The sequence below is a fragment of the Dendrobates tinctorius genome, unplaced genomic scaffold (genome assembly GCF_039654945.1).
Source record: "Dendrobates tinctorius isolate UK_male_01 unplaced genomic scaffold, ASM3965494v1 ptg000227l, whole genome shotgun sequence".
NCBI lineage: Eukaryota > Metazoa > Chordata > Amphibia > Anura > Dendrobatidae > Dendrobates > Dendrobates tinctorius.
This window is the reverse complement of record NW_027361894.1, coordinates 911,118-928,168: the sequence shown is the minus strand read 5'-3', so window position 1 is coordinate 928,168 and position 17,051 is coordinate 911,118. Positions and strand designations below refer to the sequence as shown.

Here is a 17,051-nt window from a genome sequence, read left to right as displayed (position 1 = left end):
GAAGTGGCGACTCTTACAGGTAAGCAATGCAAGAACACAGGTGACAGTAGTACGGTAAATGGCGAAACGCATCTTATCTTAAGCGTGAAAAGTATATCCGTCCCAACATGACAAAAAGATAATCAATAATTGACTAGTAACCTCCAGTAAATACTAGAGCTGGTGCAAATCTGCCCACAGGAACTGGTCCATGGTCCACGCTTGGGCCAGACGGGAACCCTGTGATCCACCTCTTTCGTACACCTTCTTCTGATTAGCCGGTCTGACGTGACACACATGTGGCACTATGCCAAACTGGTTAATCAAATGGAGCCACAGGTGCAGTCAGGTAATTCGTAGTTCTCATGGGTCCCATCCAGTTGCCACAGGTTACTGTGTGAGGCCGATAGTTTGCACCGACTTTATTAAATGCAGGTAGAATATCTAATAAGCTAACAAAGGGACAGTTGTATCCAGGTGGAAGACAACTATAACTCCTTGCGCTTACAATAATAAATATCAAGCCGCAGCATTAACATTAGAGAATGTCATATTACCTAGCGACATATTGCACAGAGGCAAGGGCCTGACAACACAAAGCAAAAGCTCAATCTGTGTTTCGCTAATGCATTAGCTTCATCAGGAGGTATGTGAGTAAAAACAGGATATATAAAATTTGACAAATATATGACACTGGTGCCATATCACACACATGCCTGAAGATGACTGTAGACAGTCACGGGCAGTCAACAAAGCACGGTAGTCACCATGGAAGGTAAGACAAGCAATGGTATGGGGACAGACAGCGCATGTCCAACTCTCCTTCCTTCCCGACTATTCTTTTAATTAACTGTGCTGGTGCGACTAACGACTGGCTTGCTGGCTGCTCTATAATTTGACACTTATAGGAGAGGCCCAGGGGTGGATTGAGGGTAGCCTGGGCCCCGGGCTGTTCAGACTCTGTGGGCCCCCCGGTCATGTGACGGGGTCAGGAAGTCACTAGTTTTCATGATGCATACTGTGCGTCAAGGAGCAGAAAGGGGTTAAATACTGAGGTAAAAAACTTAGAAAAGACACGTGTGCACGAGGCCTCACAAATACGGAGGTAAAAAACACCAAATACTCAGCGTGTCCATGAGGCCTCACAAATACTGAGGTAAAAAACACCAAATACTCAGCGTGTCCATGAGGTCTTACAAATAAAATACTGAGTGAAAAACTCACCAAATACTCAGCGTGTGCACGAGGCCTTATACAGTGGCATGCAAAAGTTTAGGCACCCCTGGTCAAAATTACTGTTATTGTGAACAGTTAAGCAATTTAAAGATAAAATGATCTCTAAAAGGCCTAAAGTTAAACATGACACATTTGTTTTGTATTTTAGGCTAAAAAGTAATACACATTGTCATTTTTTCACATTTTAAAAATTACAAAAAGAAAAATGGTGACATTGTCATTTTTTCACATTTTAAAAATTACAAAAAGAAAAATGGTCCGATGCTAAAGTTTGGGCACCTTTGGAGATTTGTGTGCTCAGGTAACTTTGACCAAGGTTTCAGACCTTAATTAGCCTGTAAGGGTTATGGCTTGTTCACCCTCACTGTTAGGAAAGGCCAGCTGATGCAGATTCCACAGGTTTAGAAACACATAGCCTCCTCTAACCTTGTGCGAAAAAACAGCCACCATGGGTCCTTTTAAGCAGCTGCCTAGCACTCTGAAAATGGTGGAGGCCCAAAAAGCAGGAGAAGGCTATAAGAAGATAGCAAAGCGTTTTCAAGTTGTCCTTTCCTCAGTTCAATATGTAATTCAGAAATGGTAGTTTACAGGAACAGTAGAGGTCAAGATAAGGTCTGGAAGGCCAAGCAAAATTTCAGAGAGAGCTGCTTGTAGGATTGCTAGAAAGGCATATCAGAACCCCCACTTGACTGCAAAAGACCTTCAGAAAGATTTAGCAGATTCTGGAGTTGTGGTAATTGTTCTACTGTTCAGAGACACCTTATCAAATATGGCCTTCATGGAAGAGTCATCAGAAGAAAACCTCTCCTGCACCCTCACCATAAAATTCAGCATCAGAGGTATGCAAAAGAACATCTAAACAAGCCCAATGCATTTTAGAAACAAGTCCTGTGAATCGTTGAAGTTAAAATAGAACTCTTTGGTCACAATGATCAAAGGTATGTGCAGAGAAAAAATTGCATAGAATTTCAGGAAAAGAACATCTCTCCAACCATTAAGCATGGGGATGGATCAATCATGCTTTGGAGTTGTGTTGCAGACAATGGCACAGGGAACATTTCACAGGTAGAGGGAAGAATGGATTCAATGAAATTTCAACAAATTCTTGATGCAAACATAACACCATGTGTAAAAAAGCTGAATTTGAAAACAGGATGGCTTCTACAAATGGATAATGATTACACACATCAAAATCCACAATAGACTACCTCAAAAGGCGATGGCTAAAGGCTTTTCAATGGCCCTCACAGTCCCCCGATTCGATCATCATTGAAAATCTGTGGCTAGTCCTCAAAATAACAGTGCATGCAAGATGACCCAGGAATCTCACAGAAATGGAAGAATTTTCCAAGGAAGAATGGATGAAAATCCATCAAACAGGATTGAAAGACTCTTGGCTGGCTACTAAAAGTGTTTACAACTGTGATATTTTTAAATGGGAGTGCTACTAGGTACTAACTATGCAGGGTGCCCAAACTCTTGCTTTGGCCTATTTTCCTTATTTTAATTTTTAAAATGTAAAAAATGACAATATATAATTTTTTTGGCCTAAAATACAGAGAAAATGTGTCATCTATAACTTTAGCCCTTTTAGAGATCATTCCATCTTCAACTTGCTTAACTGGTCACAATAACAGTAATTTTGACCAGGGGTGCCCAAACTTTTACATGCCACTGTAAATACTGAGGTAAAAACTCACCAAATACTCAGCGTGGGCACGAGGCCTTGTAAATACTGAGGTGTAAAAACTCACCAAATACTCAGCGTGTGCACGAGGCCTTACAAATACTGGAAGGCTTCCACCCAACATCTAGTCCTGACTCACCTGTGTCTAACATTGAAACCAGCTAATAGTCTGCAATCACATGTTGACCTGGACCCATGATCTGTCAGACAAGTTACTTCACATGAGTCACACAGAGGCTTCTGCTTCATGAACTTCCTCAGATAGAAGAAGCAGCCTCCGGTGTGCAGCCTGTGGCCGCATACACAGGAAGAGACGCTCCTCGTCACAGGCTGTGCCCAACATGGCAGCAGAGAGGTTAACGCCACAGACAAGTCGCCGTCTCCTCACACACTGGACACAACGCTGCATCTGCCGACGAACAAGCGCACATAGCGCAATATTAGTCATGTCCCAGATGTTCAGCATGTGGAGGACCAAGGGTGGACAAAAAAGACCCCAGGATTGGAACAGGAGCATGGGAAAGTGGACGGCGGTCGGAGTGGCAGGGTTTATATAGGGGTCGGAGTAGAGAGATATATATATTACACACACACACATATTACTACATGCGGGCAGCGCACACATGCACAATCCTCAGGTTGTATAACATTCAACAGGTCAAAACATTTCTCTCAATAGGCCAAGAAACATGGCAGGAATAAAGTACACCTCATAGTAACTTATGTGTGAGGCAGAGGTAACAAGACCCACCATCTCGTGCCCACCTTACTAGAGGTGCCCACTGCCCACATATAACAAAGTTGATGGAAACAGACAACTTCCACTATGATGATTGGTTACCGTCCGCCCAACCACACCCATTTCACAACTAGTCACACCCACACCCATTTAGCACTGCTGATCACACTGACTGGTAGTGAGGGCACAGTGGCTGGCATTATGGGCACAGTGGCTGGTACTGTGGGCACAGTGCCTGGTACTGAGGAAAAGAGAACAGAGAGAGAAAGGAGAGAGAGAGAGAAAACGAAAGAACAGAGAGAAAGAACAGAGGGGGAAAGAAAGAGGGGACAGAAAAAAAGAACAAAGAGAAAAAGAAAGGAGAAAGAACAGAGGGAGAGAGAAAGAAAGAGGGGGAAAGAAAGAGAATAGAAAGAAAGAAGGGAAAGAGAAAAAAACAGAGCGAAAGAAACAGCAGAGAGAAAGAGAGAAAGAACAGAGAAAGAAAGAAAGAAAGAGAAAAATTCTATAAAGATACCATACCAGTCTGGCTCACATTGTAGTGCCCACCTGAGCCTCCTGGTGCAGAACATATCATGATCCACTCACATGGCCGACATCCCCGGGTCCAAGGTGATCCCGCTGTCGGAGGAGGACACGGTGATGGATCTGAAGCATTCCCTGAAGTGCCTCCATGGTTCCGTCACAATCTCCTCCCGAAATTACCTCATTTACGGTCAGCTTCCAGCACGTCACTTCCGATGGAACGTCACGTGCGAGTTTTCAAGTGATCCTCGGAGCTCCGCCATGTACTCCTGTGTCCGCAGGAAAAGTCTGCTTCCGGTCGGAGCAGTGGCGCAGACTCTCAAAATCTGGAACGGTTGGGGGGTATGAATGCTCCCCATCATACACCTTGTACATGCATGGCTCCGCACACCTCATACACACACGGTTCCGCTTTGTATGCCTCGTACACATACGGCTCCACTCAGTACACACATGGCTCTGCTCTGTAAACCTCGTACACGCGTGGCTCCGCTCCATACACCTCGCACACACGGCTCCACTCAGTACACATATGGCTCTGCTCTGTAAACCTTGTACACATGCGGCTCTGCTCCATACACCTTGTACACTCGCCGCCACGCTCTGTAAATCTTGTACACATGCGGCTTTGCTCTCAACACCTCGTACACGCGTGGCTCCGCACACGTCCTACACGCGTGGCTCCGCGCCGCACACCTCCTGACCCCACACATACTTGACTGATTCAGCACGATGACAAACAGCACAGCAGAGTCCTGCATAGTTACATACATTGAGGACACAGAACCTGTGATGAGGTCACAGGAGGGGAGGAGTCAGGAGTTACATGATCAGGGGCCTCCAACTGAGATGCTCGATCATGTGACCCCTGACTCCTCCCCTCCTGTGACCTCATCATAGGTCCTGTGCGCACAGAGCAGGGATTTATCAGTGAGGGGCTGCGGAGGCCGGTGGCGGATTATAATGGGGCAATTTACCCTGGGCTTGTGGGCCCCTCCACACCACTGGGCCCTGGGCTACCGCCCATATTGACCTCATTATAATCCGCCACTGCAGAGGCCATATATGAAGGGGATGTTAACCTGATAAAATGACATTCTCAATTTCTCTCTTGTGTTGTTACCAGGAATCATCAGTGCTCGGGACAGTGGAGACTACAGATCTGCCTTCCACTTCTTCCAGGAGTCTGCAGCGGCCAGATACAGCAAGGCCCAGTACAACACCGCTGTGTGCTATGAGACGGGGAAAGGTGTCAGCAAAGACCTGTCAAAAGTACGTGCTTCAATGTGGCTTCCTCCGAACGTTACTTAAGGCTCTCTAGATAAACTGCAATCCACAAGGTGAGGCCTCCAGGCCTGGTGGAATGGGAATTCAGGAATTATGTCTTCAAATAACCAGTTTGTCTGGTACTGAGATACTGATGACCCTTCTTTTGAGATAGGTCATCTGTATAGGATTAAGTGGGGTCTGTCCTTCCGGGAATCGTTAAAAGTACAGAATGGGAGCACCACAGTGCCACACACTGTTGTGGCTATTCTGGCGTACCGCAACTCGGTTCTCATAGAAGTGGAAGGACGTCTACCTCTGTTCCTTAAACTGATGGGTAATGCACGTGACCTACATAGAGGCAGCGCTCCAATAGATCCAAGAAACCAGTGATTAGGTGTCTTCACCTGCACATTGTTTTCTTTGATCTCCTGAAGTTCCTCAATTTTTTTTTAGATTAGATCATTGCAGATATATTGATGTTCTCCAAGAAGCTGTAAATGGCTTTTGCTGAAGTTATCAGCACCTAATGTTTCTGCTTTCCCTACATGCTGTGGAGCTGTACCTCTTGGCTGCCAGAGGGGGGCACCAGCAGGCCAAATATCGCTATGCCCGTTATCTCCTGAATGTTAAGCCTGAGGACACTCGGTCAGCAGTGAAAATGCTGCAAGAAGCTGCTGAAGCCGGAGTGAAGGAGGTGGGTCCGGTGCAGGAACCCAAAAGGCTTTACAAATAATATACTCTGCATTGACTTCTCGGGATCACCACCTGACCTGTGGGCGCAGCAAACATGGTGATCACCTTCCTGCTACAAGCAATTTACCTCCTCTTCTTCCAGAAGACATAACTTTTTTATTTTTCTATTAAAAAAAACATATGAGGGATTAATTTTTCAGGACGAGTTGTGGATTTGAATGACACCATTCATTTTATTATATAATGTACTGGGGAAAAAATTGCAAGTGGGAAGAAATGGAGAAAAAAAAAACAATTTTTTTGTTGTTAGTGAGAGTCGACTATATATACAGTGATGCCAAACATTCTCTGAAACCCGTGACTTTTTTTTAACCTACTTTGTCAAGGGAGCTGTGTGATGGCTTGTTTTTTTGTGTGGCGAGTTGTAGTTCTATTGCTACTAGTTTGGGATACATACAATCTTTTGATCACTTTTTATTGCACTTTTGGACTAGGTTTGGCAACCAAAAAATAGCAATTCTGAGTTTAAAATTTTTGCTTGTCAGTGTTTTATGGGTGAAATAATTTTATATTTTTTTTAAATTGCACTTTTGCCAATGTTGCTATACTGAATACTATACAATGTTGCTATACTGAATTATACTGTTGCTATAATACTGAATCCAATGTTGCTATACTGAATTTTTTATTGGGGATTTTTTTTAAACCCTTTTTTTCCCTTCTTTTTCCTATGGGATTTGAACATACACTTGTTTGATCACTAAATTGTGCATAACTTCGGTATTGTATTATATAGTGAAATTAATGATCATCTATGAAGAACATGCTCAGGCTTTTTGTTTCCTTCCCAGGCACAAGCTTATCTGGGGGTCTTCTATAGTAAAGAATCTCATTTGGATCCTGAGAAGGCGGCAAAATATTTTTGGATGGCAGCTGAAAATGGAGTATGTATTGGTCATGTAATTTTACCACGGTCCCCATATTCAGTACACGCTCAGCAGCTGAGCCCGCATCATTGCTGGCAGACGCTGACTGTTTTACACAGCCGGCATCCGCTTCTAACAGCAGCTGATGTTGCTGAACTCTACGCAGTGCTGTTAACCATTTAATGACCGCTATGGATCACTAACTTCGATATTTTAAAGCACATGAACGCGGGGCACCGATAAGCTGTCGTGGCAACCACTAGTCTGCCTTGTATTTAGATGGAATTTCACTTTATTTCATTAATATCTTTGTCTTGATTCATCAGGATGTTCAGAGCCGGTACAACCTCGGCATGTGCTATGAACGAGGCTTCGGCGTTACGACCAGCGGACCGGAAGCTTTGAGACATTTTGAAAGAGCTGCAAAATCGGGACATGAAGCATCTCAGCAGAAACTCCTGGAGCTGCAGCCTCATGTGACTGAAGGTAAGCATAAAGCCTGCCAAACGTATACAGTTTTGTTTTATGGGGTTTTTTTTTATATTTTCTTCAAAAAAACTTAAACTTTGTAAAATAAAAAAAAATTGTTTGTGTTGCCATTATTTGAGACCCATAACTTTTTATTTTTCCATTACTGGAACTAGGCAAGGGCTTCCAAAAAACTCTGAGCTCACATTTTTACTTATACCAGTTTGACGTACATACTGCATCTTTTCTCTTTTTATTGCATTTTTTTGTGGGGAATGCAGCAACCGAAAAAAGTGTTCCTCTTGCATTTCTATTTTTTTATTTTCGTTTAATGTATGGTTAAAGTATATATATCTCTTGATAGATCAGACAGTTGTGTGTGTGTGTGTGTGTGTGTGTGTATATATATATATATATATATATATATATATATATATATATATATATAGTGTGTGTGTGTAGATAGATATTCTTATTTCTGTTAGCCTGAACTTGATTGTTTTGACGCTTATATTATAGACGACAATATCACAATGTTAAAACAAAAACAAGGCACAAAACACAAATATCCTAAAATAAAAAAAATTATACTGCAAAAAATGCATGACGGTAATCCTAAGGGTATTCAGTAAACATAATTTTGATCAAAAGAATGTACAAGCCATCCCGCCACGTCTCGTCAACCCTTGTGGGACAGTCCTAACTCTTGTATTTAAAACCTTTCCACTTGTCAAGTGACGTAAAAGTGAACAAGGACCAAGGGACTGAACCATCTGTAAGAGCGTAGGCCAGGCAGGATGGATTTTTAGGATATTTGTGTTTTGTGCCTTGTTTTTGGTTTTCTCTATGTAATGGGCATGTGTTAATATGCATTTACATTCTGCCTACACATTAACTTACTTTCTCAGCTCAGACCCCAGTTGTTTTTATTCTGTTCAATGTGCATTCTGTGCATATAAGGGTGTGACCGCCCTTTTTCTGAGCTGGGAAATCCATCCTGTCTGGCCTATGCATTTTGCAATCTAGCTGAGAATTACAGAATGTTTGAAGGGACCTCCTGGGTCATCGTGTCCAACCCCCTGTTTAATGCAGGTTTCACTAAACCATCTCAGACAGATGTCTTTCCAGCCTCTGTTTGAAAACTTCCATTGAAGGAGAACTCACCACCTCTCGTGGCAGCTTGTTCCACTCTTTGATCAGCCTGTCAAAAAGTTTTTTCTAATTTCTAATCTGTATCTTCTCCCTTTCAGTTTCATCCCATTGCTTCTCATGTTTCCATGTGCAAATGAGAATAAAGATGATCTTTCTACAATGTGACAGCCCTTCAGAGATTTGTAGACAGCTATTAAGTCTCCTCTTAGGCTAGGTTCAGATTTGCGGATGGCAGAGCTGCGGACTTCCTCCGTGAAGCTCCGCCCACTGCGGCACCTCCTCCGTTCAGCTCCGCCTACGTCTACATGCGTCCGCATATATCTGCATGGCCTGAGTACCCAATGTTAAAGATAGGTACACATGTTAAAGATAGGTACGCATGCAGACGTAGGCGGAGCTGAACAGAGAAGGTGCGGCAGTGGGTGGAGCTTCACGGAGGAAGTCCACAGCCCTCTGCAGCTCTGCTATCCGCAAATGTGAAGCCGGCCTTAGCCTTCTTTGTTTGCAAGCTAAACATTCCAAGATGCTTTAACCGTTCCTCGTAGGACATACTTTGCAATCTGCTCACCATCCTGGTAGCTCTTCTCTGAACTTGCTCCAGTTTTTTAATGTCTTTATTAAAATGTGGTGCCCAGAACTGGACACAGTATTCCAGATGATGCCTGACCAAGGAGGAGTAGAGGGGGGATAATTACTTCATGTGATCTAGACTCTATGATTCTCATAATACATCCTAGAACTGTGTTTGCCTTTTTACTGCTGCATCACACTGTTGGCTCATGTTCAGTCTGTAATCTATTAGTATACCCAAGGCTTTTTCACATGTGCTGTTGCTTAGTTCTATTCCTCCCATTCTATAGATGTCACTTTGATTTTTCTTTCCCAGATGTAGAATCTTGCATTTTTCCCTGTTAAATACCATTCTATTAGTCAATGCCCATTGTTCCAGCTTATCTAGATCCTCCTGAATCTTTTATGTCTTCTCTGGTGTTAGGTATCCCTTCTAGCTTTGCATCATCTACAAATTTGATTAGTTTACCTTCAGTAAATAGTCGTTATTGGAACAAAATACTTATATATTCAGTAATGAAAATTATTTTAAGCTCCCATGATAGTACCATTGGCACACACATTGTCTATTATGATAAAGACACTAGGGGGTGCCCTTGCTGTCTTCATACATTTTTGGCAATTAATTTCTTAGAACATGTTGACTCTGATTTACAATCCACATTATCCCAAATATTCAACAGTAACTTTTAAGATATTGTCAAAGTGTTGCCTTTTATTATTGTCACTGACACATAAAGGGTGCACCACACGTCCTCATTGTGAAAATCTGTGTGATTTAATAGGGGAAATCTGCAATTTGTTGGTTGTGCTATATTTTGTTGTCAACTCCAGAAATTAGAGCTTAAAATTACACGGCAGGTCAAGTGGCTGCAGGTCGTCACTCCAGGCTGCTTAGTGCAGGGTGATTGACCCCTGACACCACTTATACATGTGAAGGCTTGGTGTCAGGACACATGTGCTTTTGTCCCAGTGTTTTGTAGCTCCTTCCTGGAAGTGCCCATATGTATAGAACAGTTTAATCAAGATTTTCACCCTCTGATAGTCCTTGAATTTATGAGAACCATAATTAAAATGATATTGCCATCTTCACAGATAAATAATCTCGAATAATTCTTCTAAAAACGAGCAGTTTTGCAATTTAAAGCTTATTAAAATTTGCATCCGTTCTTGAGATATTAAAGGGAATCTGTTAGCAGGATCAACCCTCCTAAGCTGTCTACAGTATATGGGCACGTAGGTCATAGGAAGCTGAATAAAATGATACCTTGATATCTGCGATCCGACGTCTTATTCCACAGAAATTCACAATTTTCTTAACATGTAAATGAGATGTTTAGATCTATGAGCCGGACATAGATCTCCCCGAGAATCTGCCTCCAGGGTTTATTATAAATGATAGAGAAATTGCCAGTGTGAGACATGTGGATCAGGAGAGCAGACTTGTCAGTCATTACATGTCTCACACTGGTAACATCTCCTGTCAATAGGCTCTGGAGGCAGATTCTCGGGGAGATCTACGTCGGGCCCATAGATCTTAGCAGCTCATTTACATATTAAGAAAATCTGGATTTATCTGGAATAAGACATCGGAGCGCAGATATCAAGGTGCCATGTTATTCATGGCTTAGGAGGGTTGATTCTACCGACAGACTCCCTTTAACAATTTTCTCATTTACTGCTTGTTGCCTAGGAGACTGACCACCGCTGCTATTTTGCTTGCAAGTTCTGAGCTGGCCAGCTTCAAAATGTTACTTACAATCTCGATAGAAAGATGTTCTGCCGTCCAGCAGCAGCGGTCGGTCACATTGTTAACCTCTTCTTGCATTAGGACATAAAGATTCTGGGCTCCGCCAGTCTGGTAGTGAGTTCAGGAGCAGCAGAGGCCGACTATCGGCTACCTCCAGAGCTGAGCGCCGATCGCTGTTTTTAACTATTTAGTTGCTGCTTTTTCTGACAGCGGCATTCAAATAGATCAGTTGCTAGTATAACACAACATGACTGTTCAAACCAAGTACAGGCGCTCGGTGCACCCTTGGCATGACCAAACTGTTTAGCATACCTTCCCATTTATCTCTGCCCTCCTGTGGCTCTTGTAAAGCCAGAAAGCTGACAATCAAGGAAGAAAAGGTAGATGGAGACAAATGGGGAAAAAAAGTAGGATGGAAGCAGAACTGAACTGTTTGGCCACAGCACCTGAGCTTGGTTTGAACAGTCATGTTGTAATGTTGGTCTCCCTTTAAGGGTGGTTTCACACGTCCAGATAATTCCGGTACCGGAAAAAACGGTACCGGAGCTATCCGTGTTCATGTGGACACATGGTACCGCCGTGTGCCACACGTGTGCCGCATCAGGACCACATGGACGGCGCCGGGCAGAAGAGCTACAGTAAGCGCTGTTCCCGGCAGCTGGTGTTGACCGCTGCTGTAATTCTTCTCTCCTGCTTTGCTGGCAGGAGAGAAGAATGAATGAAAACCCGACGTGGGGTCCCCCTCATTTTCTTAACCAACCAGACGAAACTTACAGCTGGGGGCTGCGACCCTCAGCTGTCAGCTTCAGCCAGGTTGGTTGTGAAGAATAGAGGGGTCCCCACGCTGTTTTTTTAATTATTTAAATAAGTAATTTAAAAAATCTGCGTGGGGTCCCCCCCCCCGTATTTTTGACAAGCAACCTGACTAAAGCCGACAGCTGAGGGCTGGTAACCCCCCCAGCCTAAAAACAGCAGCCCCTAGCTGCCCAGAAAAGACGCATCTATTAGATGCTCCTAATCTGGAGCTTTGCCTGGTTCTTCCCACTGCCCTGTAGTGGTGGCAAGTGGAGTAATGAAGGGGTTAATGGCACCTTTCTATTATAAGGTGACATTAAGCCCGGACTAGTAATGGAGGGGTGTCAATAAGACAGGGATCCACTACTAATCCTACAGTAAATAAAGGGTTAAATAAACACAATCGCACAATAAGAATAAATTATTTTAATGAAAGAAGACAACTCGCACATTTTTATAATCTTTATTACACTGGTAATTCCATAGCGAAGCCCTCGTTCTTCTGAAAAAAAGTTGAAAATAATAAAGCAAATATACACTCACTGGCCACTTTATTAGGTACACCTGTCCAACTGTGTGTTAAGACTTAATTTCTAATCAGCCAATCACATGGCGGCAACTCAGTGCATTTAGGCATGTAGACATGGTCAAGACAATCTCCTGCAGTTCAAACCGAGCATCAGTATGGGGAAGAAAGGTGATTTGAGTGCCTTTGAACGTGGCATGATTGTTGGTGCCAGAAGGGCTGGTCTGAGTATTTCAGAAACTGCTGATCTACTGGGATTTTCACGCACAACCATCTCTAGGGTTTACAGAGAATGGTCCGAAAAAGAAAAAAAATCCAGTGAGCGGCAGTTCTGTGGCCGGAAATGCCTTGTTGATGCCAGAGGTCAGAGGAGAATGGGCATACTGGTTCGAGCTGATAGAAAGGCAACAGTGACTCAAATTGCCACCCGTTACAACCAAGGTAGGCAGAAGAGCATCTCTGAACGCACAGTGCGTCGAACTTTGAGGCAGATGGGCTACAGCAGCAGAAGACCACACTGGGTACCACTCCTCTCAGCTAAGAACAGGCATCTGATGGCTACTTTCAGCAGGATAATGCGCCATGTCATAAAGCTCGAATCATCTCAGATTGGTTTCTTGAACATGACAATGAGTTCACTGTACTCAAATGGCCTCCTCAGTCACCAGATCTCAATCCAATAGAGCATCTTTGGGATGTGGTGGAACGGGAGATTCGCATCAGGGATGTGCAGCCGACAAATCTGCGCCAACTGTGTGATGCCATCATGTCAATATGGTCCAAAATCTCTGAGGAATGCTTCCAGCACCTTGTTGAATCTCTGCCACGAAGAATTGAGGCAGTTCTGAAGGCAAAAGGGGGTCCAACCCGTTACTAGCATGGTGTACCTAATAAAGTGGCCAGTGAGTGTATGTATTACCTGTCCGGCGCTCAGTCACGTCCCACTGCGTAAATCCATCTCGGGGATTAATATATTTACAGCCGGAGCGCTGCTAATACAGCTGCTCCCGACTGTAACTGACTGACATGTGAAACTGGCCTAACTTGCCGTGTCTGTAGTAGATTTGCAGCTTCTAAACAGATAAAATTGACTTTTAACCAATATAAAGTTTTTGGGGAAACAAATCTGCACAGATTTCTGGATCTTTTGCCTAGGTGATGATGCAGGATAGATGTGTATAAGGTAGTAATGATTGCTGTGCTAGATATCTACTACAAGGGAATCTGTCACCAGGTTTTTGACACCTAGTTTGAGAAGCATAACATAGAGATTTCAGCTATTTGTCAATTACTGGGCTACTTGCTGTGGTTTTTATTAAAATTAGTTTTATTGGGAGGAGATTACTTGAGGCCTAGTAAACCTGCTGCCATTCAATCCTTCATATTTATTAGCTCTGTTAACTACTGGCATCTTTCTGTCTATGCACAGTGTACACAGTAAGCTGCCATCAGTGGTGTGGGCAGGTTATACAGAGCTCTGCATTCAGAGAACTGCTAAATCTGCAGCAGAGAAAACAGTGATTTTAGCGAAATTGCAGCAACCAGTAAAGTAAATGACACATTGCTGGAATCAGGATCTCTGCCCCTAAGTTACGGTGCTCTTACATAGGGTAGCAACACTTTTTTTTTTTTTTAAAGGGAATCTGTCACCAGGTTTATACCCCCCTAATCTGAGAGTAGTGTGTTATAGGGACAGAGACCCTAATTCCAGCGTTGTCACTTACTGGGCTTCTTGCTGTCATTTTGATAAAATCACTGCTGCAGATCTCCGTTCTCTGTATGACCTTGCTCACAGCTCTGAATGGCAGCTTTCTGTCTATGCTGTGCATAGGCAGAAAGCTGTTAATTTGTGGTGGGGTTACACAGAGCCTGAGGACTGCATAGCACAAAACAACTAGTCGTGTAGTGATAATCTCCTGCTGATAAAACGCTGATTTTATTAAAACAACAATACACAGCGAGTGACACGTTGCCGGAATTGGGGTCTCTGTCCCTACGTTTTGCTGCTTCTGGATTACATAGCAACAACCTGCTTACAAGTCCCCTTTAAGGAATTGTTATTTATGCAGTTCTTGTATTTCTACATCTATGTGCGGACCCCCACACCTGCATGTTAGAAAGCAATATTTAGGTCTTAGCCTGTGGCTTTCCAGGCTTTTCCTGTTGCTCCAGCATTCCTCGGTGCTTCCTCCGGAGCCATTGATGTCTGCTGTAGACTGATTTCTTATTGTTTCCTTCGCAGGACTCGGCTCTCCGCTCACCAGTCTTCGAACAACAATCTCCAGCCCCTGCCTTCCTGTTTTGGAGCGGGTGAACGTCCGGCTGGATCCCAACTTCGGCTTCTCTGCAAGCAGCACAAGCATCCTGGGCCTACCTCATTCACTGAGCCCCGGGAACTTGCTGATGTCCCCGGCAGAGAGCCGCAGTTACCTCCTGCCACCTCTTCACATGAAAGGCTTGGCCCCTCCAATGGCCGCACTAAGAGCTATCGGAGTTGGATGAGCATTTCTGGTTGGCGGGTCAGGATGCGTTAACCTTCACCTTAATCATGGGCTATGTGTGTACGTGGCATCAGGACCTGTGACAGCCGCTGCCCCTCGTACCATGGTTGATATACTGGTGTTAATAAGCTGTGTATATGATTAATGTACCTTCATTCAGTATCAGCAATATCTCCTATATCAATACTATGTAACTGATGGACGTACTAAGCCTAGAGCTTGCCACTGTATAATCATAACCAATTACATATGTCCTAAGCAGCCAAAGGGTTAAAAACAGTTCTTTGCTCGTCTACTTCTGCAATGCATCTGGTTTTCTAGGCTCCTGCTTGTTCCTTTATAGGAGACTGCTGATTCCTAATATTAGGCCCCGAAGGTGGGTGTAGACCTCCAGGTCCCTCTACGACCAAGGAGACCCATAAACTTCGTGCAGAGCCCATACGCCACATCCCAGAGTCTACCCCAACTACAAGGGGGCGAAGATTTCCACCGTAATTTGTCAATTTTTGGCACTAATTAGAATAAGGGATATTCCTATTCCAGAATATCATAGCTGCAGATTTAAAAAACTCTGCTTTATTCAACATCCCCCGGTCCAGCGACGAGGGTGCAGCACTGAGCATCCGCCGCTGCTCTATTAATGTCTGCAGCGCTGACATCCCAGTGACAACGCCGCTGCCAAGCAGTGGTCTCATCAAGGAAATCTGGGGGATTTCCAAAATCCTAACGTCCCCTTTAATACGTCCAGATAGCCCCGCACTTCCAGCTAATCCCAGTCACCTTTTAAAAATGCGGAAAGGGCATCAAAAGACGTGCAAAAAGTTGCAAATAAGTGCAACTTTGTAACTCCACAATTGTGCAATACAAATTGCTCCGAGTCTGGGATAAAAGAGAAAAAACATAAAACACTTGCACAAAGCGACTGTACAAACGCTAATATACATCATGGCTTTTAGCCATTGACTTTCTCAAAAAGCCTGAGTTTTCACCGTCGGCCTAATGATACTTCCGTACAGTTATAAAACCATGATCAGACTAATGGGTTAACGATGGCCATTCACATGTAATTTGCATGATCAGTGTTTGGCAATCTGTCACCCGCACACTGCTGGCCTCACACAGGCGTCGTGTATTATTGCCCATGTTATGTCACATTCATTTACCCTGACCCCTAATGTAGCGATCACTCAGATGCTATAAATGGCTTTTAGGCCGTATATATCTAGCTTTAAAAGTTAACAGGCAGCCAATGGGGGGATGGGCTCAGCAGTCGCAAATATTCATTTATTTTACTACACATCTTTACCAAGAATCACGTCGTCTTCTGTTTCTTAAGGATAACCCTTGTAAAGGACGTATCTGCTCTCAGGACAGATATATCCGGAAAGTTCTGTTCACACTACTGTCATGGTTTCTGAGTATGTATACACATGCAATGTTTTGCTGTGTATTTGCATTGAATCCTAATATTCCCCACCCTCCCAAAGAATCTGTACAAGGCCAGGATCATACATTGTGTATTTAGTGTGGATTGTGTGCAAGCTGAAATCGGCAGCATTTCTGCATCAAAGATTAATGTATACTTCCACCCTTGGTTGTGCATTTTAACAGTCTCGTGTGATCCCCTGGAGATGCAGCGCCTATCCCGCTGGAACAGCCCCAACCTCGCTGGAACAACGCCGATCCCAGAAATGAGTAGAAGTGTTATTTTACTTGGGGGAAATATAGGGATTGTGCAAGTAGTGGACCAACCCTTTAAGTTAAGATTTTAAATGTAGAAAATTCTGCAGCCAAACACGCCACTAGTGAACCCTGCCAAAGCATATGCAGACTTGTTACTAGGGATTCACTGTAGATTTCACCTTATATATTAATGTTCACCGTATGTGGATTGCATTTGTTAAGATGTCATCCACTTTAAAGCTACTTTACTGCAGATTTTTCACCCACAGAGACCCAACATGTGTGCACATACCCTTAAAGGGTTATCCCCCTTGTTCATTGATGGGTGTTGTCAGATAACGCAGGTAAATCAGGGCTGTGGAGTCTGAGTCGGTGCTCATTTTGGTGGAGTCGGAGTTGGAGTCGGTATAAAATGGACCGTCTCCGACTCCTAGAATATATAAAAAGTTGGGTACAGTAGTTCAATGCAGAATGTGCTGAATATTTTTTCATAGGAATTTGGGAAAGTTATGAAATGTCCTATAAATGACTGTTCTATTCCTGATCTAAGGC

At 43.6% G+C, this 17,051-nt stretch overlaps 1 pseudogene; it reads left to right on the top strand.

Moving 5' to 3' along the window:
- Positions 1-15,963, top strand: part of LOC141059350 (DAP3-binding cell death enhancer 1-like) — a 53,900-nt pseudogene extending 37,937 nt beyond the window's left edge.
- The last annotated feature ends 1,088 nt before the right edge of the window (positions 15,964-17,051 follow it).